The 25,229-nt window shown below is 40.5% G+C and overlaps 1 protein-coding gene across 1 annotated transcript in view; it reads right to left on the reverse strand.

Moving 5' to 3' along the window:
- DCUN1D4 (defective in cullin neddylation 1 domain containing 4) overlaps window positions 1-4,772 on the reverse strand; it is an 85,480-nt gene extending 80,708 nt beyond the window's left edge. The window contains exon 1 of the mRNA XM_055385668.2: window positions 4,749-4,772. The gene's annotated coding sequence lies outside the window, so the exon portion shown is untranslated. The remainder of the gene's footprint in view (window positions 1-4,748) is intronic.
- Window positions 4,773-25,229: the final 20,457 nt, after the last annotated feature.

Genomic DNA, 25,229 nt, shown 5'->3' on the forward strand with positions numbered 1-25,229 from the left:
CTCAAGTAGCTGGGATTACAGGCACACGCCACCACACCCGACTAATTTTTGTGTTTTTAGTAGAGACGGGGTTTTGCCATGTTGGCCAGGATGGTCTCAAACTCCTGACCTCAGGTGATCTGCCTGCCTCAGCTCCCAAAGTGCTGAGATTACAGGCATGAGCCACCGCACCTGGCCAGTTCCTTCTCTTTTTAATCAGGTTAATATATGCCCCTATATACCTCAGAGATTATTTATAAGGATACAATAATATGGATGTTCACGTGCTCTCAAAAGATAGTGAAATCAGGCTGGGCGTGGTGGCTCATGCCTGAAACCCCAGCACTTTCGGAGGCTGAGGTGGGTGGATCACTTGAGCCCAAGAGTTTGATACCAGTCTGGGCCAACACAGGCAGACCCCATCTCTACAAAAAAATGCAAAATTATCTGGGTGTGGTGGCAGCTGCCTGTAATCCTAGCTACTCAGGTGGCTGAGGTGGGAGGATCCCTTGAGCCCTACGGGTGGAGGCTGCAGTGAGCTGAGATCACGCCACTGCACTCCAGCCTGGGTGACAGAATGAGACCCTGCCTCAAATAAATAAATAAATAAATAAATAAATAAATAAAGTGAAACCAGGCCTCTTTTTAGGGATGAACATCTAGCCACTCAGGCTCCTTTTATAGATCTATATAATGAAAAGTATGGGTCAGAAGGATTACATCCAGGTTACTAAATTCTTATCTATTTTACCCTTTTGACCTTATCCCCACAGCAAATGAGATTATTTATTCAGAGTGTCTAATGAAGCTCTGCTGAATGTTATACGTTCTCGACTTTGATATATCACTGAGAACCCAGGCTGGAGTGCAGTGGCATGATCTTGGCTCACTGCAATCCCCACCTCCTGAGTTCAAGTGATTCTTGTGGCTCATCGTGTAGCTGGGACTACATGCGTGTGCCACCATGCCCGGCTAATTTTGTATTTTTAGTAGAGACAGGTTTTCACCATGTTGGTCAGGCTGGTCTCTAACTCCTGACTTCAAGTGATCTGCCCGCCTCAAGCCTCTCAAAGTGCTGGGATTGCAGGTATGAGCAATAGCGCCTGGCCCTATACTTTTAAATTTTCTAGAAAATCCTGATTTCTTTCCTCATGAAGGAGCCATCTTAGAAATCTCTCAGAAAAGCTAAGAATTTTCCAATTATATTTGACATCTGTGTTTCAGTTTTAATTTCGTTTAGCAATGATTTTTTTGCCTCTCCTGGATATAGAGAAAATATCATTTATTTGTAAATTATTTCTAACTTCTAAGATTTCTTAACACATCACTATCAGGGTAGCATTAGCAAGTCCTTTTGCTAATATTTTATTCCAGTACAGCCATAGAATTCTTAAACTGACTCTTTTCCTTTTTACTCAGGAACTTTTATTTTATGGAAATCACACCTGCCTAGGGAATTAACAAAGTATTTGAATAAAAATGTATTCATTCATTACCACATGTTCTTCTCTGAATTGAGTACTTTCACCTTATTCTGCATTGAGCTAATCAAGTCCTAATGATGCTGCATTAAATTTGATCTCAGAAGGTGCAATTTTCCAACTGAGTCTAAACAATGCATGACCTTTATGGTGTTTTTCATAAATATAGCATTGTTTCAATTACTCCAGCTAGCAGGGGCTGGACAGAAAGAATAATCATTTTATTTGGATAATGGCTTCTGTGTATTGTCAGGCTCTTAATTTCTCCTTGCCTTCTCTAGCCTGCTACCATGAATACAGTGTCTTTCTAACATCCCTCTCAGGGCAGTACAGGAGACCCCATCCATCTCCGGTTGTTGGTGGCTGCATGGCAGCTGAGCATCTCATTATGGCAAAGTGAAGCATTCTGGGAGAGTGGATGGGGAAGGCAGACAGCAATAGGAAATGGGGGAGGGAAGAGGAGGATGGGAGCTGTGGAAAATATGTGCTCACTTCCTTGGTGATGATAATGTGTTATGGCAGTAAGAACTTCCTGTCCTAGTGGGGAAGAGCATGAAGTATGTCAAAAACCCATGAGTAAGCAGATTCCAGACCCTACAACCGGGTTACAGCCGCCTCAGCCACCCTGTTCTGCCCAACACTCAGATCTGAACCCCCAGTTGAATCTACCACAGGGGCTAGGTTGGTGGGAGGAAAGCAATGAATCAAAGCACTGAAGAAAAATCTATGGTTCCAAAATTGAAAAAGAAATAAATTTGGAGACACACACATATGTTCATCTGCAGGCACGCACACAAACACATGCAAACCACTAGCTTACCCCATTGAAAAATATTTATTTCCAACTAACCCGAATGCTTATATTTTACTTTGTTACACTGCCTCAGCTAAGACAGGTTAAAGCAAATGGCCCTTAACATTTTAGGGGTCACAGACCCCTTTTACTAATCATTCACAATGATGATTATCAAAGGCCTGCAACCCACTCATGCTACCCCACCAGCTCCTGAGTTAAGAATTCCTAGATTAAACATTCAAGTTAACAAGTATTTTATTTTTAAAAGCCAGGGGCTTTAGGGAACAATCCATGGCTCTCAGTAATTTTGTTAGTGAGAGATTAGTTCCACTCTGTTAGCTTTCCTCCCGAGTCTGGTTGACATCTGAGCCTGCACTCAAATGATGGGAATTCTGTTAGGGGGCTGGTGGGTGAAGTGAACAGTTTCAGGCTGTGGAGCAGTGGGAGGAGGAAGGCTTGGCTTGGGGGGCCAGTATTTTAAGGCAGTGGGAAGGTACTTTACATGAAGCAAGAGAGGAGAAGAGCTCTTGGAGATGAAATGCCAAGAATAGATTTCATCTCTTTCGAAATTTTACCCAATTCCAGCTCCAAACAGGGGTCTAGTCAGAACTGCTTCCTGTGAGGCCACCCACACCCAGACACAGGTACCCCCACCCACAGTCTTCCTTTGCCATCTCTCTCATCTCATCATGGCATTCCCTCACCCTCAACCCGAGGCCCCAAGCAGCTTCTCAAGCCCCAGAAATGCCCCAGACCTCCCAGCTGCCCTGTCCCCACCCCACAGGCTAGTCTTAGCCTACAAGTCCAGCCTTGGGCCCCCACAATAGCTTCTCTCTTATTCTTTACTCTTCCATCTCACAAGCACTTTTTCTGGCTTCAAAGCACCATCACCACAACCTCAGTGGTTCCTAAACCTCCATTCACATTTTATAGCTTTAGCTTTGAGAAACATTTCAAATCCACAGATAACAGATTGGGGAATAGAAATATTGGCAAACATTTTAAGTATCACTGACTTTGTAGCAGGTACTGTCTCAAGTACTCATGTTAAGTCATTAATCTTCCCAACAATCCCAAGAGGTAGACATTTTTGTAAAACCCACTTTATGGGTGAAAACACTGAAGCACAGAGAGGTAAAGTAACTTTCTCAAAGACACACAGCTAGTAAGTGGTGGAAGTCAGAGAATGAAATCCTAGCAGACAAGCTTCAGATTGGTATTTTTACTCACTGTGCTATGTTGCCTCTTTGATAATATTTTACAGAGGGCTGCTTGCCCACCCGCTACCTGCATCCCCAACACAGATTCCAAATTCTTTAATGTGAAAGCTGTGCTTTTTTTCCTAGCATCAGTAAACACCTAGCATAGTCTTTGGAGTCCAAGGCAAATCTCCTGTATTCTCTCTGCCCACCATTATGGGCAACATGAAACACAGTTTCCCCAATATCAGGGTATGGGCCTTTATTCTCTTCCTTGATAAGCAGATTAGAGGATCTGGAAACAGGACCACAAGTTGGCATATGTAAGAGTAGGTCCCTAAGTAGCAGAGTGTAGTTACAAGCAATGCGACTTTAAAGGATTGCCATTGTGCATGGATCAGAAGTGCGTCATTTGCTCCCATTCTCCCACATCCTCTTTGGGAGCCTCTGCTCCCCTTTCCAGCTTCCTGTCCCGGGTGCCCAGGGCCTCTGACCATGGCTCTTGGTGGGTGGCCCTCCTGGACAGACTGCTCCCATTTTCGGGACAAGGCCCATTCTCAGCGAGTAAAGGCAAACCTCACTCTTTGTTCCCTAAAGTTGTGAATAGGCTGAAGAAGATTAAAAAGAGCTTGAACAACATCCTTGAGGAAAGCCGTGGAGAAGGAGCCTGAAGACTCAGAAGGAGAATAGACGAGTGCCAAGATTATTCTATTTTAATGATCTAGGGAAGGGTATAGGGCCAGTCGGGTGTGTAAAAGCCTCATGTCCTTTTAGCATCATGAAATGGAGATGCTTCTTTCTTCCCTGCCTCCCTGAAGTGCTCTCAGTTTGTGCTACTGGAGCACAAACTACCACCCCCAAACCCCCCAGCACACATACGAAGTATAGACCCCAAGGGAATCAGTCTAATTCAGACACCCTAGGCATGTTCGTATTTAGGACCTATTTTGATTAACTTGCCCTTATCAAAACTTGCTTTTCCAAAGTCTCATTCCCTCAGATCCTTGTGGATGATTGGCTTGCTGTTCTCGGTTAGGGGAAAAATATAGATGAGTTAAGATATTACCCCTTGCAAACAGATTTACAGCAAAAAAAAAAAAAAAAAAAAAAAAAAAAAAAAAAAAGAAAAGAAAAGAAAAGAGAGAGAGAGAGAGAAAGTCCTAACAAACAAATGGCTCAACACCAAAACCTAAAATACTTCCCCAAGCCAGGCTCCCACTCTGCAAAATCTCCCCCCTTCTACTCTTGGTATACAAATCCTCATCCACCTTGATGCCACAGCTTAAAGCTCACCTCCATTAAGCCTTCCTTGACTGAGGCTCCCCACAGTCATGTCTTTTTTCACTTACTGCCTCCAGCACTAGAACAGAATTTTGCAGGAGAACCAGAACCAGAACCAGAACAAAAGGGAATGGAATCTTGGGGCTAGATAATCTCAGAGGTGAGCTCAGCACATTCTCCCCTTTCACAGGTGAGGAAAGGAAGACACAGAAGTGGCCAGCCTGTGGGCATCAGTGGGCTGTTTGGGGGACATCTGGAGTTGTTTCTGTTTAGCCCTCCTGTCTTTGGCTGAGAAGGACTCCTTCATCTATTGGGAAACTGTTTACTCCACCATTTATGCAACAAAGTTTTAATAGGGGTTGCCAGTCAGGGAGACTCCCACTCCCAGAGAGCATGTGATCTCAGCTGGACCAGTGAACATCCTTCCCTGGAATTCTAAAAATTAGAATTAAGGAGAAGCAGCCTTCTCTGGCTGTGAGCTCATAGCTACCAACAACCATGGCTCCCACCTCATAGAAAAAGCTAGTCTAAGAGAAATAGGCAGAAACACTCATTTCCTTGCATATTCATTTCATTCATGAAACAACCATTATTTATCCAGGGCCTTCAATGTGTCAGACACTGTCCTGGGCTCTAGGCATTATACATTGAGCAAGAATGGACCCAGCTGCTGCCCTCATGGGGCTTGCCTTAAATAATCATGTAAGCAAAGTAAAACTACCATTTTAACAAGTAGTGAGATGAAAAAGTGCAGTTTTTTTGAGAGCTATGGAATCTGGCTCAGTTGCTGTATACAGTTGTGCAATTTGTGCACTGCACAAAACAGCATGAGCCAAGGGCCAAGTGGGCTGAAATGTCATACTCTGCTCATCAAGCCAAGAGCCCTGGCGAGAAGCTGTGTTTGCTCAGAAAAAGGGGCACTCTGTTTTTCACATACTGGCACTGTCTAGCCAAAGGGATCACCTTTTTCTAATTTGCCCCAAACACTTGAGTGGAACAGCCAGGAATCTGGGTGTGATCCAGTCAGGGAGTTGAGTGGTAGGAGGGGGAGGCTTCACTGAGGAGGTGACTGGAATCACATGAACAATGAGCAAAAGATAAACTAAGTTGGAGGAAAGAGCTTTCCAGACACAGGGAACAGCCTATGCAATGGCCTTGTCTTGATGATGACTTTCTAGCCCCTGGTTTCAATCACTCCCAAGGCCTGGCCAATTCTCTGCCCTTCCAGGGCATTGGTCTCATGGCAATCCATCCCCCTCTGTAGTTCAAGTTAGGTTTCTGTCCGTTGAAACCAGGAAAGTCACAGCTTATAGAGCAAAGCTTGTCCAACTCTCTTTCCTCCCAAGTCCAGGGAGCCTCCATTATCTCTACCAGACCCCTTCCTTCCATGATAGAAACTTCTACTCTGTATGACTTGCTCTCCTTTAGGGCAAGAACTCTATTGTTGATGATTTAGCACTGGTCTCTAGCAGATAATAGAAGCTCAATAAACATTTCACAAATCAAGATTTGACAAATTCTTTGCTAGTAGTCATTTCGTCCACCATGGCTGGACGATGTGGTGAAGTACTGAGGGATAGGTTGGCTTTTCTGTACTTCTCTCATCACCCTCCAAATTCATCCACAGGTTTCTACTGGTAGTATTTCTATACGAAGTCTTGGGCTTATACTTATGTTAGTAGATGACTCTGATTTGAGTCTGATGACTCTAGAATTTGTCTATGGATAGCTAGAGTGGTTGATTTCATGAGGAAAAGAGTCTGCAGCTTTTATTCTGTCTCAGTATGTTGAGTGCCAGTGGGCCACCTTTAGGTTAAGGTGTTTTCCAGATCTGAAAGTCTATTGCTGAATGTTAGAGATGACTTTCACTCTGTGCTTAATATCCACTAGGGCCCTGTCTAGAGGTGTCAGGCAACTTGAAATCCTCTGTGGTTTTGTCATCCAACAACAGTCTGCTTTCCCATTGGTCTCTGTATTATTCTTAGATTAAAGGCAATCACTCTTTGCGGCATATCCTTCCCCTGCAACTCCAGGGCCTGAAGAATTTCAGCTTCTTATCCCGTCTCATGCTGTTGCTGCTGCTGACACCACCATTGCTATTAGTTTTGTTAAAGAAGCTGGTGTTTGAAGCTTTTTGTTAAAAAGGCTGGTATTTGAGCTGGTGTTTGAGACTCATGTCCCTTTTTAATAAGCCAGACTCTATTGGCTGAGTCCCAGGCTGGCCTACAGAGGCTGCTGAATAAACTGATATTTGGGCATAAGAATCATAGAATTAGGCTGCTATTCTTCCCAGAATCTTGGGACCCAAGGGTTTCAAGAGTATCTTTCATTCTTTTCACAATTCATCTCATAAGAGGATAAACATGAAGACAATGCATCCATCAGATTCTATTCACACTTTCTCCCCCAAGACTATAGAACCAGCAAATCTATTGAAACCGGGTGGTGGGGGTTGCAAAAAGATGCTACACCTACATTTTGCAATGAAATAGCCAAGGTTTGATCTTGGCTCTTCCACCCAACAGAGGACATTGTTATATGGCCTTTCCAGGCAAGATTTTCTGTCTCTAAAATGGCCCAATAGCGCCACCTGCCTCACAGACTTGTGGGGACTCAAACAGACAATGCATAATGCGAAAGACAGGATAATGGCAAAAGAGACTTTGTAGATGTGATTAAGGACCCTGAGCTGGGGAGGTTATCCTGGATTCTCACTGTGGGCCTCATGCAATCACAAGTGTCCTTAGAAGTGAAGGAGGGAATCAGAGAAGAAGATGTGATAAAGTCAGAGTAAGGCGATTGCTGGAAGGAGCCAGGAGCCAAGAGCCAAGGAACGTGGTGACCTCTAGAAACTGAACAGGGCAAGGAAACAGATTTCTCCTAGAGCCTCCAGAAGGAACACAGCCCTGACAACACCTGGATTTAATCCCATGAGAGCCATTTTGGAGTTCTGATTCAAGAACTGTTAAGACAATGAATATGTGCTGTTTTGAGCCACTAAAATTTGCGGTAATTTGTTATAGCAGTCATAAGAAATTAATACGGCATGTAAAACACTTATTCAGGTACCTGATAAAATTTCATAAGTTGTTATGGCTTTCACTATTATTTTTGTTTCCTTTAGTCAGATCACTTTTGTTATAAATGATTAAAGTTCAACCTGTATAGCTTAGGTAAAAAAGGAGTAATCAAAACAAAGCAAAACAGGTATGCTAATAGAAGAAAACTTATTTATTGAGCACTGGCCCTGACACTGAGAGAGGGGCCCCAGTGGCTTGCCTGGGACCATGTAAAACAAAAAGCAGATACTCTTGCCCAGGACTTTGCACTTTTACAACGTGGTGCAAAGGTACAAGGGTGTATTAGAGATAGTCACTTGACTCCAGCAAAGTTGAGAGTCTTAACAGCAACACAGAGAATTCAGAAGCAGCAGAGTCCAGCATTGTGCAGGAAGTGTCTGGAGCACTGGCCTGGTGCCAGTGGCAGCATCCTAAGTGGCCCATCTCTGTGGCAGGACTTAAATTATGCTCTAAACTGCTTGGTTCTTGCATAAGCTAGGGTTTTCAAACTTTCCATGCATTCTATGAACTCCTCAGTGCTCTCCCACTAAATGAATCATCTGTATAAGTTAACCAGAGTCACTTTTGTTGTGTGCAACCAAGAATCTTGCCAAGTTCAGCAGACACAGTCTAGTCTCAGGGTCAATTTGATCTAGGAACCAGAACTCAAAGGGATTCCTCTCACTGTCTTGTTTCCACCTCTATGTACGTTTTGACTTGTTTTGGTTGTGATGGTGGTTTTTAGTTTTTTTTGTGTGTGTGGTTTCACACACTTCTCATTTTGGTAAGGATATATTATCTTGCAGTTTAGGGTCACTCTTTAAAATGTGTGATCTCAGGATCTTGATTGGCAGGGCTTAAATCATGTGCATATATCTAAGCCTATGGCACAGCAGGGGATGGAATAGAATTGGCCAGGACTGAATCATATAACTTCTTCTGGGGCCATTGGGTACTATGATTGGGAGCCCCAAAGGAACAACATAAAGTTAGTAAAGAAGGGGCAGTACTCCAAAGAAGGCATGAGGCTGTTTCCAGAAGAATAGAGGAAAGAAATGCTAAGCAGGAAATTTTTTAAAAGATGTCACTTTGTAATTATTATTGTTATTTTATGACATTGCATTCATTTGTTTTAACAATACTTGTTGAGCACTTGCTATGTACCAAGCACCGTGCTAGACTCTAGGGATACAGCAATTAGCAAAACAGATAAAAAGTCATGTATAGAAATTCAAGGAACCCTGAAAAGGCAAAACAATATTGAAAAATAACAACAAATTTGGAAGCTCACACTTTCAGATTTTAAAACTTACTACAAATCTACAGTAATCAAGATGACGTGTTACTAGCATAATGATAGACATGTAGATCAATAAGATAAGATTCAGAGCACAGAAATAAAAATGTAAGCATTTATGGTTGATTGATTTTTGACAAGGCTGCCAAAACAATTCATCAGAGAAAGAATAGTCTTTTCAATAAACAGTGCTGGGACAACTGGATATCCACAGGCAAAAGGATAAATTTGCCCTGCTACCTCACACCATATACAAAAAATAACTCAAAATGGATCATTGACTTCAGTGTAAGAGCTAAAACTGTAAATAAAGGCTTATAAGAAAACGTAGGCATACTTTTTTTGTGAACTTGGAATAGGCAATGGTTTCTTAGATATAATACCAAAAGCACAAGTGACACAAAATATACAGATAAACCGAACTTCATCAAAATTAAAAACTTTTGTGCTTCTAAGGACACCATGAGGAAAGTAAAAAGGCCATGCACAGAATGAGAGAAAGTGTTTGCAAATCATATATCTTGCAAGATATTGGTATTATGAACATATAAAGAACTCTCACACCTCAACTTTAAAAAGACAACTAGCTCAATTTCAAAATGGGCAAAGGACCTGAATAAACACTTCTCCAAAAAATATACACAAATGTCCAATAAGCACATGAAAAGTTTCCCAGTATCTTACTTATTAGGAAAGTGCAATTCAAAACCTCAGTGGGACACCCTTTCATACTTACTAGGATGGCTCTAATCAAAAGACAAATGATAACAGGTCTTGGCAAAAGTGTTACAGGCCAACACATCTGGGAGAAATTGGAACCCTTATACACTGCTAGTGAAAATGTAAAATGATAAAGCAGCTTTAGAAAGCAATTTTTCAAAAGATCAAAAAAGACAAGGTCATTACATGATGACAAAGAGTTCAATTCAACAAGAAGATATAACTATACAAAATATATATTCACCCAACTCAGGAGTACTGAGATTCATAAAGCAAGTTCTTAGAAACCTACAAAAAGACTTAGACTCCCACACAACAGTAGTAGAAGACTTCAATACCCCACAGACAATATTAGACAACTCATCATGACAGAAAATTAACAAGGATATTCAGGACCTGAACTCAGCACTGGATCAAATGGACCTGATAGACATCGACAGAACTCTCCACCCAAAAGCAATAGAATATGGATTCTTCTCTCAATCACATGGCTCATACTCTAAAATTAATCACGTAATTGGGCAGAAAACATTTCTCAGCAAATGCAAAAGAATTGAAATAATAACAACTACTCTTTGAGACCACAGTGCAATCAAATTAGAAATCAAGACTAAGAAATTCATTCAAAACCATATAATTACATGGAAATTGAATAACATGCTCCTGAATAACTTCTGAGTAAATAATGGAATTAAGACAGAAATCAAGAAGTTCTTTGAAACTATGAGCACAAAGCTACAACATACCAGAATCTCTGGGACACATGTAAGGCAGTGTTACAAGGAAAATTTATAGCACTAAATGCCCACATCAAAAAGCTTAAAAGATCTCAAGTTGAAAACCTAACATCACAACTGAAAGAGCTAGAGAACCAAGAGCAAACAAATTCCAAAACTAGCAGAAGAAAAGAATGAACCAAAATCAGAGCTGAACTGAAGGAGATTGAGAAACGGAAAACCATTCAAAAGATCAATGAATCCAGGAGCTGGTTTTTTGAAAGAAATTAATAAACTAGACCACTAGCTAGACTAATAAAGAAGAAAATAGAGAAGGTTCAAATAAACACAATCAGAAACAATAAGGGGGATATTACCACTGACCCCACAGAAATACAAACAATCATTAGAGAATATTATGAAGATCTCTATGCACATAAACTAGAAAAATCTAGAAGAAATTGATAAATTCCTGGCACATAGACCCTCCCAAGACTGAACCAGGAAGAAATTGAATCCCTGGACAGACCAGTAATGAGCTCTGAACTTGGGTCAGTAATAAATAGCCTACCAACGAATAAAAGCCCATAACCAGACAGATTCACAGCTGAATTCTACCATATTTACAAAGAAGAGCTGGTATCATTCTTTCTAAACCTATTCCAAAAAATTGAGCAGGAAAAACTCTTCCCTAACCCATTCTATGAAGCTAGCATCATCCTGATACCAAAACCTGGCTGAAACACAACAAAAAAGAAAACTTCTGACCAACATTCTTGATGAACATCAATGCAAAAATCCTCAACAAAATACTGGCAGGCTGAATCGAGCAGCGCATCATAAAACTTACCCACCATGATCAAGTAGGCTTCATCTCCAGGATGCAAGAATGGTTCAACATACATTAATCAGTAAATGTGATTCATCACATAAACAGAACTAAAGACAAAAACCATATGATTATCTCAATAGATGCAGAAAAGGCTTTCAATAAAATTCAACACCTTTCAGGGTAGAAACTCTCAATTAACTAGGTATCGAAGGAACATACCTCAAAATAATAAGAGCCATCTATGACAAACCCACAGCCAATATCATATTGAATGGACAAACGCTGGAAACATTCCTCTTGAAGCCCAGCATAAGATGGGGATGCCCTCTCTCGCCATTCCTATTCAACACAGTATTAGAAGTCCTGGCCAAGGAAATCAGGCAAGGGAAAGAAATAAATGGCATCCAAATAGAAACAGAGGAAGTCAGATTATCCCTATTTGCAGATGACATAACTGTATATCTAGAAAACCCCATGGTCTCAGCCGAAAAGCTCCTTAAGCTGATAAAGAACTTCAGCAAAGTCCCAGCATACAAAATCATTGTGCAAAAACCTCAAGCATTCCTACATATCAACAACAGTCAAGCTGAGATCCAACTCTGAAATGCAATCCTATTCACAACTGCCACACAAAAGTAAAATACCTAGGAATACAGCTAACTAGAGAGGTGAAGGATCTCTACGATAAGCATTACAAAATACTGCTCAAAGAAATCAGAGATTACATAAACAAATGGAAAAACATTCCAAGCTCATGAATGGGAAGAATCAATATCACTAAAATGGCCATACTACCCAAAGCAATTTATAGATTCAATACTATTCCTATTAAATTACCATTGACATTCTTCACAGAACTAGAAAAAAACTATAATATTTTTAAATTCATATGGAACTAAAAAAGAGCCTGAGTAGCCAAGGAAATTCTACACAAAAAGAACAAAGCTGGAAGTATCACACTACCTGACTTCAAACTATGCGACAGGCCTACAGTAACCAAAATATTATGGTAGTGGTACAAAAACAGACACATAGACCAAGGGAACAGAATAGAGAACACAGAAATAAGGTTGCATACCTACAACTATCTGATTTTCAACAAAAATAAGCAATGAGGGGAGGATGCTCTATTCAATACATGGTGCTGGGGTAACCAGCTAGCCATATGCAGAGGATTGAAATTTGACCCCTTCCTTACACCATATACAAAAATTAACACAAGATGGATTAAAGACTTAAATGTAAAACCCAAACTATAAAAACTCTGGAACATAACCTAGGCAATACTATTCTGAACCTAGGGATGGGAAAAGATTTCTTGACAAAGACACCAAAAGCAATGCAACACAAGAAAAAATTGACAAGTGGGATCTAATTAAACTACATAGCTTCTGCACAGCAAAGGCAGTGATCAACAGAGTGAACAGACAACCTACAGAATGGGAGAAAACATTTGCAAACTGTGCATCTGACAAAGGTCTAATATACAGCATCTATAAAGATCTTAAATTTACAAGGAAAAGAAAAACAAACAAACCCATTAAAAAGTGGGCAAAGGACATAAATAGACACTTTGAAAGAAGACATACACATGGCCAATAATAATATGAAAAAAAGCTCAACATTACTGATCATTGGAGAAAGGCAAATCAAAACCACGATGAGATACCATCTCACCCCAGTCATAATAGTTACTATTAAAAGTCAAAAAATAACAGATGCTGGCAAGGTTGTGGAGAAAAAGGAATGCTTATACACTCTTCGTGGGAGTGTGAGTTACTTCAACCATTGTGGAAGACAGTGTGGCAATTTCTCAAATACCTAGAAACGGAAATATCATTCAACCCAGCAATCCCATGACTGGGTATATACCCAAAGGAATTTAAATCGTTCTATCGTAAAGACACCTGTGTGTGTACATTCATTGCAGCACTATTCACAATAGCAAAGACATGGAATCAACCATAAATGCTCATCGATGGTAGACTGGATAAAAAAAATGTGGTACATATACACATGGAATACTGTGCAGCCATAAAAGAAGAATGAGATCATGTCTTTTGCAGGGACATGGATGGAACTGGAGGCCATTATCCTTAGCGAACTAACGCAGGAACAGAAAACCAAATTCCACATCTTCCCACTTAGAAGTGGGAGCTAAATGATGAGAACACATGGACACATAGAAGGGAACAATATATATTGGGGCCTATCAAAGGGTAGAGGGTAGGAGGTTGGAGAGGACTGGGAAAAATGGCTAGTGGGTACTAGGCTTAATACCAGGTCGATGAAATGATCTGCACAACAAACCCCCATGACACCAGTTTACCTACCTATATAACAAACCTGCACATGTGCCTCTGAACTTAAAATAAGAGTTAAATTTTAAAAAACAGCTTTTCAAAAGTTTAAACATAGAGTTATCATATGCCCCTGCTAATTCCTCTTAGACCTAGGCCTAAGTCAATGAGCTCATTGAATTTCTTTGGCCATTGTAATTGGTTCAGTGACAGGCACATGACTGAAGTCAAGTCAGTCAGAGCCAGCATGTATTTGAGGTACTCGAGTCTCCATCTCTCCTTCTGTATTAAACCTGGAAGAGCTGCCTGAGCCATCTTGCCCTTAGAAAGGAAAACCTGTCTAAGAAGAGAGTCAATCCAGCAGAGGGCAGAGCCAAGAGATAGAAAGAATGAAACTGCATCCATATGAAATAATTGAGAACTTAGTACATTAGGTTGGGATTTAAGAGTCTTAACGCAGTAAAAAACAGTCTTAAACAATGCAGTTTAAGCCATTAAGTTTACAGAAGTAGTTTCCCTTAATACTTTTAACTTCTGATAGAAATGTCAGCAGGCTGTGTTGAAGGCTATTCAAACACTATCTTTTTAATTACAGGAGACTTCCTATTCATGTTAGGTTAGTTGGTATCCTTCATTGCCGTTATTTCATACCTCTGTACCAGTTTTTGGTACCCAGGAATAAGAAAGACATAATCCTATTCTTGAAACTAGACACTTGGTCTAAAAAAGTGGTTCTCAATCATTTTTCTGTCATAATACACATAAAAAATTATGTTCCCATGAGCAACTTGTTCCTAAAGACTTATTAAGATCAGGAGTGCTGCAATATATATAGCATAGGTTTTTATGTGTACAGGGCCCTAACCAAGTCTCCACTCAAGAATATGAGAATACAAGGGAGTGAAATTGAAGTTAATATAAAGATAATTTTAAATCTATCTAATTTATTTAGAAAAAATACAATTCACATGAGAGAAAATATTTACAAATCACATCCGACAAGGACCTGGTATCCAGAATATGTAAAGAATTCTTACAATTCATCAACAAAGAGACAACCAGATTTTATAATGGACAAAGGAATTGAATAGACATTCATCTAAGAAAGATATACAACCAAACAATAAGCAAGTGAAAAGATGCCCAAAATTATTGATTATTAGGAAAAGGCAAATCAAAACCACAAGGAGATACTGCTTTATACCCACTTAGATGGTTATAATTAAAAAAAGAACAGAAAATAACAAGTGTTTGTAAAGATGTAAAGAAATTAAAAGCCTCATCTCTTCCTCGTGAGAATGTAAAATGGTTCAGCCACTGTGGGAAATAATTTGGGATTTCTTTAAAAATTTAAACATAGAATTACTACTTGACCCAGCAACTTCACTCCTAGGTACATACCCCAAAGAATTTAAAACAGGCACTCAAGCAATTACTTTTTCATGAATAGCAGCACTTTCACAATTGCCAAAAGGTAGAAACAACCCAAATGTCCATGGATGGATGAATGAATAAACAAATTGTAATATATACATGCAATGGAATATTATCAGCTATAAAAAAGAATGAAGTCATGCTACAATGTGGATGAACCTTGGAAACATTTTGCTAAGTAAAAGGAGCAAGACACAAGTGGTCACATATTGTATAATTCCATTTATATAATACATTCAGAACAGGTAAATCCATAGAAACAAAGAACGGATTGGTAGTTGTCAGGAGGGGTGGGGTGTAACTGCTTAACAGACACAGGGTTTTATTGTAGGGTGATGAAAATGTTTTGGAACGAGATAGAGGAGGTGATTGTACAACATTGTGAATATACTAAATGACACTGAATTGTTCACTTTAAAATGGTTAATTTGATGTTATGTGAATTTCACCTCAATGAAAACATAATAAAGCATTAAAACATAGGCATTTATGATATAAATAACCTACTAATTTATATCTAACTGTGTCAAGACATTATAAAGTGCCCTCCCATGAAAATATTACTACTATTTCTCTTTTGTTTAATTCTCAACTAAATGCCCACCACTGTGTTTCACATACCAGTGAATGGATTGTTGTGTAAGTGTGTGATTTTTAGATATACAGTTCATTCTGCTTCCTCTTCTGTCAACTGGCTTATCTTGAAGAAGATATCATTCTCAATTGTCTTATTTGAATTGCCAATCCTATTTCATCCACTCTCAAAGATATCTGTAAAGTCTTTCTCCCATGTCTTTAACATCTCAAGCCCATTTTATTTATCATCATGACTCTGTGCTCCTGTTAGATTCTACAACAAGTGTTTTCAACCTTCTGAATAAAAAGAAAGGTATAACTCTGTGAGATGAATCAACACATCACAAAGCATGTTCACAGATAGCTTCATTCTGGTTTTTATTGTGGGATACTGGTTTTTCATTCTAGGCCTCACTGGGCTCTCAAATGTCCCTTCACGGATTCTACAAATAGAGTGTTTCCAACCTGCTGAATCAAATGAAAGTTTTAACTCAGTGAGATGAGTGCATACATCACAAAGCATTTTCACACATAGCTTCTTTCTAGTTTTATCACAGGATATTCAGTTTTTCACTGTAGGCCCCAATGGGTTCCCAAATGTCCCTTCACAGGTTCTACAAGAAGAACGTTTTCAACCTACTGAATCAAAAGAAATGTTTAACTCTATGAAGTGAATCCGCACATCACAAAGTGTTTCCACAGATAGCTTCCTTCTAGTTTTTATCATGGGATATTCAGTTTTTCACTATAGGCTTCAATAGGCTCTCGAATGTCCCTTTGCAGATTCTAGAAAAAGAGTGTTTCCAACCAGCTGAATCAAAAGAAAGATTTAACTCTGTGAGTTGAATCCACACACAGCAAAGCATTTTCACGGGTAGCTACTTTCTAGTTTTTATTGCAGGATATTCGTTTTTTTACTGTAGGACTCAATAGGCTCCCAGATGTCCCTTCGCAGATTCTACAAAAAGAGTGTTTCCAACCTGCTGAATCAAATGAAAGGTTTAACTCTGTTTGATTTATCCACACATTGCGAAGCATTTTCACAGATGGCTTCTTTCTAGTTTTTATTGCAAAATATTCCATTTTTCACTGTAGGCCTCTATGGGCTCCCATATATCCCTTTGCAGATTCTACAAAAAGATTCCAACCTGTTGAATCAACAGAAAGGTTTAACTATGTGAGATGAATCCACTCATTGCAAAGCATTTTCACAGGTAGCTTCTTTCTAGTTTTTATCACCGGATATTTGGTTTTTCACTATAGGCATCAATAAGCTCCCAAATGTCCCTTCACGGTTTCTACAAAAAGAGTGTTTCCAACCTGCTGTACCAAAAGAAAGGTTTAAATCTGTGAGATGAATTCATACATTGCAAAATGTTTTCACAGTTAGTTTCTTTCTAGTTTTTATTGCAGATATTTGATTTTTCACTACAGGTTTCAATGGGTCCCCAAATTTCCCTTCATAGATTCTACAAAAAGAGTGTTTCCAACATGCTGAATCAAAAGATAGGTTTAACTCTGTGAGATAAATCCAGCCATCACAAAGCGTTTTCACATCTTGCTTCCTTTTAGTTTTTATCTCAGGATATTCCTTTTTTCATCATAGGCCTCAATGGGCTCCCAAATGTACCTGCACAGATTCTACAAAAAGAGTGTTTCCAACCTGCTGAATCAAAAGAAAGTTTTAACTCTGTGAGATGAATGCACACATCATACAGCACTTTCACAGATTCCTTCTTTGTGGTTTTTATCACGGGATATTGGTTTTTCACTGCAGGCCTCAATGGGCTCCCAAATGTTCCTTCGCAGACTGTATAAAAAGAGCATTTCCAACCTGCTAAATCAAAACAAAGGTTTAACTGTGTTTGATTTATTCGCACATTGTGAAGTGTTTTCACAGCTATCTTCTTTCAAGTTTTTATCGAGGGATATTCAGTTTTTCACCATAGGCCACAAAGGGCTCCCAAATATTTCTTCACAGATTCTACAAAAAGAGTGTTTCCAACCTGCTGAATCAAGCGAAAGGTTTAACAATTTCATTTCTTCACACATTGCAAAGCATTTTCACAGATAGCTTCTTTCTAGTTTTTATGATAGGATATTCAGTTTTTTACTATAGACCTCTATGGGCTCCCATGGGTCCCTTTGCAGATTCTACAAAAAAAGTGTTTCCAACTTGCGGAGTCAACAGAAAAATTTAAATCTGTGAGATGGGTCCACTCATTGCAAAGTGTTTTCACAGATAGTTTTTTTCTAGATTTTATTGCTGGATATTTGGTTTTTCAATAGGGCTCAGTAAGCTCCCAAATGTACCTTCACAGTTTCCACAAAAAGAGTTTTTCCAACCTGCTGAATCAAAAGAAGGGTTTAACTCTGTGAGATGAATGCACACATCACAAAGCATTTTCACAGATTGCTTCTCTTTAGTTATTGCAAGATATTCATTTTTTCACTATAGGCTTCAATGGGCTTGCAAATGGCCCTGCACAGATTCTACAAAAAGATTGTTTCCCACCTGTTGAATCAAAAGAAAGTTTTAACTCTGAGAGATGAATCCACACATTGAACAGCGCTTTCACAGATAGCTTCTTTATAGTTTTTACTGCGGGATATTGGTTTTTCATCACAGGCCTCATTGGGCTCCCAAATGTTCCTTCGCAGATTGTACAAAAATAGTTTTCCAACCTGCTGAATCAAAAAGAAGTTTTTACTCTGTTTGATTTATTCAAGCATTGCAACATGTTTTCATAGCTAGCTTCTTTCAAGTTTTTATTGCAGAATATTTGGTTTTTCACTATAGGCCTGCTGAATCAAAAGAATGATTTAAATCTGTGAGATGAATCCACACGTCACAAAGCAGTTTCGTAGATAGCTTCTTTCTAGTTTTTATCTTGGGATATTGGACCTCCTCTTAAAAATGTTAATAAGCCTCCAGAAATTGGGAGGTGAGAAACCTCTAATACGAGAGGTTTGACCCCCTCTTAAAAGCCTTAGTGAGCCTACAGAAAGAGGGGGTTAGACACCTCCTAATAGGAGAGTTTGGAGCCCCCCCCCCCACCACATGGCCTCTAAGGTGGGGAATGTTTCAAATAAGACAGGAAAACTAACGAGTCTAGATAGTGATGAAATTCCTTCTGATAGCCTCTTGGGGCCTATGCTGAAGTATTGGAAAGATAATGAGAGAACCAAGTATAAATGAAAACAGCAGATGATAAAATATTATTTTATTTGGGTTCAAGAACCCATCCTTAAACCCTGACTTTTCTGGCCAAAATTTCGGTCTAATGAGGAGTGATTTGTCAGCTCTTAATCGAGCATGTTAATAATAAGAGCCCTGTCTCCTGGGAAGAAATCGATTACACCTTCTGTTGGTGGCAGAGGCCTGTCCTCCTTAACCCTTTAGAATCTGTAGGGAGAAAACCAGAAACCAACCTCTCTGGAAGGGAAAGTGTCCCCATGTCTAGACAACCCACAACCACTAACACATGGGACCCTCTAGATAATCTTCCTTCATTCAGTGCCCCCGACCCCACTCCTCCAGTTTCCATTTCCAGACCCTCCCCTGCTTCCACCCCTCTTCTGGCTGACCCCCATCCCACCCCTCCGGTTCCTGTTTCCATTTCAGGTCTTTCCCCTGCTTGCATCCTTCTTCCAGCTGTCCCCGACCCCGCCCTTCTTGTTCCCATTTCTGTTTCAGGTCCTTCCCCAGCTTGCGTTACTCTTCCAGTTGTCCCCATCCCACTCCCCCCATTTCCATTCCAGGTCACTCCCCAGCTTGTGCCATCTGTCCCTTCAGCTGCGGTTTTGGGTTACTCCTCAGCTGTTTCAGGGCACTCCCTTGACTGTGTTACTTGCCCGTGTTCTATTCCCCCAACTGCTGCTGCGGATCCCTCCCCCGCTTGTGGTGTCTCTACTGATATTGCTTCCCCTCCCTATAATCCCGACTTTGTGGAATTACCACCTTGTGAGCTGCCCCCCCAACCTATTAAGTATCCCTCATTCAAGGGGCTTCAACATGACATAGAGCAATGTAAAAAGGAAATTCAAAACTTTCCATTTCCCTCCACACCTAGAGAGACAGATCCAACTTTCTTTCCACTAAGAGAGGTACCAGGGGGTGGGGAGGGGAGGGCTATTGGCTTTATAAATGCCCCATTGACTAGTTCAGAAGTCCAGAATTTTAAAAAGGAGCTTAAGCCACTACTGGATGACCCTAATGAAGTATAAGATCAAATTGATAAATTTCTAGGGCCTCAAATATACACTTGGGCTGAATTGGTGTCCATCTTGGGCATCCTCTTTTCTGGGGAAGAACAAAGTATGATTTGGAGGGCCGCTATGGTGGTTTGGGAACGTGAGCACCCTCCCGGTCAAAGTGTTCCTCCTATGGACTATAAATTTCCCTCTCGAGATCCCTAGTGGGACAATAACAATGCAAATCACTGGGAAAACATGCCAGACCCAAGGGAGATGATAATAAAAGGAATACAAAAATCAGTACCCCAAACTCAAAATCTTTCTAGAGCATTTGATATTCAACAGGAAAAAGATGAGGGACCCGCTAGATTCTTAAATAGATTGAGGGAGCAAATGGGACAATATGCAGGCCTTGATTTGGAAAACCTCCTTGGGCAAGGAATATTACAACTTCACTTCATTACTAAAAGTTGGCCAGACATTTCAAGAAAATTACAAAAGATAGAAAATTGGGAGGACCGTCCCTAAGTGAACTGCTCAGGGAGGCTTAAAAAGTATATGTAAGAAGAGACAAGGGAAAACAAAAACAAAAGGCAAAACTTAGTTATCCACCTTCCAACAGATAGCTCCAAATCCATATATCCCTAAGCAGGACCTTCAAGGGGCCTGAGATTATAAGGGGTCTAAACCCTCCTTGAGAGGACCCAAGCCCCCATCCAGAGGGTTGAGGCCCTCATTTGATAAGCCCCCTAAGGAGTATAGGGGAGCAAGGGGAGAGAATGCTAAGACTGAGAAGGAAGAAGGGCAAGATAGATGTTATGGATGTGTTACAGATGTGGAAGAACAGGTCACTTCAAGAGGGAATGTCCTGAACTAAAGAAAGAGAGAGAAACTTTCACACTCATGACTTTTGAAGAGCAATAGGGGAGTCAGGGGCTCCACCTTTTTTATTTTGAGTCCCACCAGGAGCCCTTAATAAATTTGGAAGTGGGACCTAAATGTGGATTTATCACCTTTTTAGTTGATTCAGGGGCTTAACGCTCCTCTGTTTGTTTCCCCGCACCTGGCCTTCCCTGCTTTTCAGAAGAACTTTTAGTCTCTGGGGTAAAAGAAAAAGGATTTAAGACAAAAATTTTAGAAAGCAGAGAAGTCAGAGATCAAGATCGATTTACTCATATTCAATTTTTATTACTTCCTGATGTGGAAACTAATCTATTAGGAAGTGACTTAATGTTAAGGATAGGCATAGGCCTTCAAGTGGGCTCTAAAGGATTCCTCACTTCACTACATTTACTCACTGCTGTGGATTAGAAATGTATTCGTCCTGATGTCTGGTCAAAGGAAGGAAATAGAGGGAAACTCCAAATCCCTCCAACACATATCAAACTAAAAACTCCTGGGGAAATAGAAAGGAGAAAGCAATACCCCATACCTTTAGAGGGAAGAGTAGAGCTGAAGCCTATAATTGGGGGTTTCATTGAAAATGGGCTTCTTGAATCCTGTATGTCTCCTTACAATACTCCAATCCTGCCAGTCAAGAAACCAGATGGGTTGTATCAATTAACGCAAGACCTTAGAGCTATTAATCAAACAGTCCAGACCACTCACCCTGTTGTTCCTAACCCTTACACCATTCTTAGCAAAATTTCATACAATCATCAGTGGTTTACAGTGATAGATTCATAGGATGCCTTCTGGGCATGCCCCATGGCTGAGGATAGCTGAGATATATTTGCTTTAGAGTGGGAAGACCCCCACTCAGTGTGGAGACAACAATGTTGATGGACTGCCTTGCCTCATGGATTCAAAGACTCTCCCAATCTCTTTGGTCAGATCCTAGAACAAGTACTAGAGAAAGTCACAATCCCTAAGCAGATATGCCTGCTTCAGTATGTAGGTAATCTTCTTATATCTGGTAAAGATATAAAGGAAGTAGGTGACTTCCCTACACATATTCTCAATCACTTGCAATGTGAGGGATTGTGGGTCTCAAAATAGGAACTTCAGTATGCAGAACCTAAAGTTAAAATACTTAGGTCACCTAATTAGTGCAGGTAAATGAAGAATAAGATCTGAAAGGGTGGAGAGAATTGTTTCCCTACCCCTGCCTCAAACTAAAAAATAACTCAAGAAATTTTTAGGACTAATTGAATATTGCCATTCATGGATTGACTCATATACATTAAGAAGTAAATTTCTGGCTGGGTGCAGTGGCTCACACCTGTAATCCCAGCACTTTGGGAGGCCAAGGTGGGCAGAACACGAGATCAGGAGATTGAGACCATCCGGGTAACACAGTGAAACCCAATCTCTAGTAAAAATACAAAGAATTAGCCAAATATGGTGGTGGGCACCTGTAGTCCCAGCTACTCAGGAGGCTGAGGCAGGAGAATGGCATGTACCTGGGAGGGGGAGCTTGCAGTGAGCCGAGATTGCACCATTGCATTCCAGCTTGGGCAACAGAGTGAGAGTCCATCTGAAACAAACAAACAAAAAGGTAAACTTCTATATGAGAAACTTGCCCAGTAGAAGCCTGATAGTCTGTTGTGGACTTCTGAGGATATCCAGCAAATGGAAGAATTAAAAGGAATGCTCATAAATGCCCCTGTTCTAGCTCTACCCTCCCTAGAAAAGCCATTTCACCTTTTTTTTTTTTTTAACGTATAAAAGAGGGTAGCTCTAGGAGGGCTTACCCAAGATCATGGAGGCCGTCGACAGCCCGTGGTCTTCTTGTCAAAGGTCTTAGACCTACTCACTCCTGGGTTTCCCCAGTGTATCCAATCCATCGCAGCTACAGCAATGTTAGTTGAAGAAAGTAGGACATTAACCTTTGGAGAAAAATTAATAGTAAGCATGCCTCACTAAGTTAGAGATATTTTAAATCAGAAAGCAGGAAGGTGGACCACTGACTCAAGGATTTTAAGATATGAGGCTATCCTACTTGAAAAGGATGATTTAATATTAACTACTGATAATTCACTTAATCCAGCAGGCTTTTTAATGGGGGATCCAAACTTAAAAAGAGAGCACACCTGTTTAGATCTTATTGATTACGATACAAAAGTTTGACCAGACTTAGGAGAAACTCCCTTCAAAACAGGGTGGCACATATTCATAGATGGGTCCTCCTGGGTAATTGAAGGGAAAAGACATAATGGGTATTCAGGGATTGATGGAGAAATGCTTGAAGAAGTAGAATCAGGAAGACTGCCCAATAATTGGTCTGCCCAGACGTGTGAACTGTTTGCACTCAGCCAAGCTTTAGAACATTTACAAAACCAAGAAGAAACTACCTATGCTGACTCTAAGTATGCCTTTGGGGTGGCACACACATGTGGAAAAATTTGGATGGAGAGAGGTCTTATCAATAGTAGAGGCAGAGATTTAGTTCATGGAGAACTAATTGGCCATGTCCTTAACAATCTCCAATTGTGGGAAGAGATAGCTATTGTGCATGTCCCAGGGCATCAAAGGGACTTGTATTTCACAAGTTGGGAAAATAATCTCACAGATCAGATAGCAAAGCAAGTTGCCGTTTCTTCCAAAATGCCTGTTTTTCGTTTAACTCCATGCCTTCCTTCTCCTACTGCAACCCCCATTTTCTCTTCCACTGAAAAAGAGAAGTTAATAAGAATAGGAGCTAAAGAGAACGCAGAAGGGAAATGGATATTACCAGAAGAAAGGGAGATGTCAAAACCTCTCATGAGGGAGGTCTTGTCTCAATTACATCAGGGGACCCACTGGGGACCCCAAGCAATGTGCGCTGCAGTTCTCCGGGTTTATGGGTGTATAGGAATTTACACCATGGCTAAACAAGTTATAGATAGTTGCTTAATATGTAAAAGGACTAATAAGCAGATTCTCAGGAAATCACCCCTTGGAAGAAGGAATCCAGGGCTGAGACTGTTTCAAAGTGTCCAGATTGATTATACTGAAATGCCCCGAATTGGTCAATTAAAATTATTAGTAATAATAGACTACTTTACCCACTGGGTGGAGGCTATCCCATTCTCAAGTGCAACCGCCAGTAATGTAGTTAAAGCATTAATTGAAAACATCGTACCCAGATTTGGACTAGTAGAAAATATTGATTCAGATAATGAAACCCACTTCAACGCACATGTCATTAAGAAGTTAGCCCAGGCATCCATCCTCCTCAGGAAGAGTAGAGCAGATGAATCAGACTCTAAAATCCTCTTAACTAAGTTAGATTTAGAAACTTGATTGCCATGGATTAAATGTCTTCCTATTGCTTTATTAAGAATCTGGACTGCCCTTCGGAGAGATATTGGCCTTTCCCCTTATTAAGTGCTTAGGGATTGCCCTATGAACACTCCACTGCTGACATCCCTACATTTGAAACAAAATATCAGTTCCTCAAAAATTATATACTTGGTCTATCCTCTACTTTCTCTTCCCTTAAGACTAAAGGTCTCCTAGCCCAGGTGCCACCCCGGGAGTTTCCAGCACATCAGCATCAGCCTGGAGACCATGTCGTCATCAAAGGGTGGAAGGAAGGGAAACTTGGACCAGCCTGGGAAGGTCCCTACCTAGTGCCTCTAACTACCGAGACTGCAGTCCAGACAGTGGAAAGAGGATGTACTCATCACACCTGAGTCAAAAAGGTGCCACAACCTCCAGAATCATGTACTGTCACTCCAGGGCTTACCCCCACCAAACTAACTCTAAAAGGAGCTTCATAATCACTTGTTTATTTTCTTTTTCCTTTTCAACAGAAGGTCATCTTGTCATCAATATAACTCAGGCTAGCCATCCTTTAATGCTTCAGTTCGATGCCTGTTCAGTCATCCCGTGTGGAGACAAGCAAGCTCAAAAGCTCAAAGGAAGCTATCCCATGTTGATAAGTATCTGTGTCCATACTGCAAAGAGTCAATCAAGTAGAAGTATGGAGGTTTAAAAGTCCCTGTAGTGACTGGGCAGATGTTTGATGGACCACTAAGTACAAAGGGTGGACAGCCAAGCCTCCTGTTTCAAACAGGTTATGGGGACAAAAACAAGCTCCAGCTAGTCCATGGTCCCACCCCACCAAATTGTAAGCCATTACACTGTAACCCCTTGTTGCTGATTATAAATAATCCCGAGACAATGGCCCAAGAACCCTCTATATTCAAGCGGTATGGGTTAGGAGCAGACATTGAAGGACAGGACCCTATAAGAATCTTCTCCCTAAGGTTAGTTAAACCACTGGTTAATAATAATAAGGGAATTCAGACCCGGAGTCCAGGAGACACGTGATACCCAATGCTCTCACTAAGTATAGTGAGTCCAACGTCTTCCTCCCATCTCCAAAATGACCCAACCAAGGCAATAGTTGTGGAGGTAGAAAACTTAAGGCAAACTA

Source organism: Gorilla gorilla, chromosome 3 (genome assembly GCF_029281585.2).
Source record: "Gorilla gorilla gorilla isolate KB3781 chromosome 3, NHGRI_mGorGor1-v2.1_pri, whole genome shotgun sequence".
Lineage (NCBI taxonomy): Eukaryota > Metazoa > Chordata > Mammalia > Primates > Hominidae > Gorilla > Gorilla gorilla.